Genomic DNA, 798 nt, shown 5'->3' with positions numbered 1-798 from the left:
TGAAGGACATTTGGGTTGCTTCTATCATAGAGCTTTTTTTTTTGTTTTTAAAAATATATTTTTATGTATTTTATAGAGAGTAAGGAAGAGAGAGAGAGAGAGAGAGAGAGCGAGCGAGAGAGAGAAACATCAGTGATGAATCATCGATCAGCTGCCTCCTGCAGGCCCCACACTGAGGATCGAGCCTGCAACCCAGGCATGTGCCCTGACCGGGAATCGAACTGTGACCTCCTGGTTCATAGGTTGATGCCCAACCTCTGAGCCATGCTGGCCGGGCCTGTCATAGAGCTTTTGAAGTGGGTGGTTTGTGAGGACGGGGGTTGGGGGGGCCCTCAGCTTCTCGTGCTCACTTAGGGCCCAGGCTCTTTTCCTCCTGTTGCTCTGCAGCCTCTTGAAGCTTTATCTGTGTAAGCAGCAGCTGGGAGGAGCCAAAAGGGGAGAGGCTCAGGGCCAGACAGCGCCCCGCATACCACCTCCTTCCCTGCTGCAGCCGGGGGAGCCGGGTCCGGGGTCTGTCTCTAGCCGCAGGGATTCACGCGTCCACGCAGGGGAAATGGTGTCCTCTCGGGTGACTAGCCTCTGCACTGTAGCTTATTGGTGTCGGTCCCGTTCTGGCATGAGATGGGTGGGTGGGGGTGGGAGGGGAACGGGACACCTGACACGCACTCTCCAGTCCCTGCGCCCTGGGCCCGGCTTCTCATTCAGGCCCTGGTTCTTCTCGCCTGGAACCCTGTCTGCCCTTGGTGGTCCCTGACTTCCCCTCTGGAGGGTCTGCCCACCTGCTTCCCTGCCACAGCG

This window comes from Myotis davidii, unplaced genomic scaffold, assembly GCF_000327345.1.
Source record: "Myotis davidii unplaced genomic scaffold, ASM32734v1 scaffold937, whole genome shotgun sequence".
NCBI classification, from domain to species: Eukaryota; Metazoa; Chordata; class Mammalia; order Chiroptera; family Vespertilionidae; genus Myotis; species Myotis davidii.
This window is presented reverse-complemented; position numbering follows the sequence as displayed.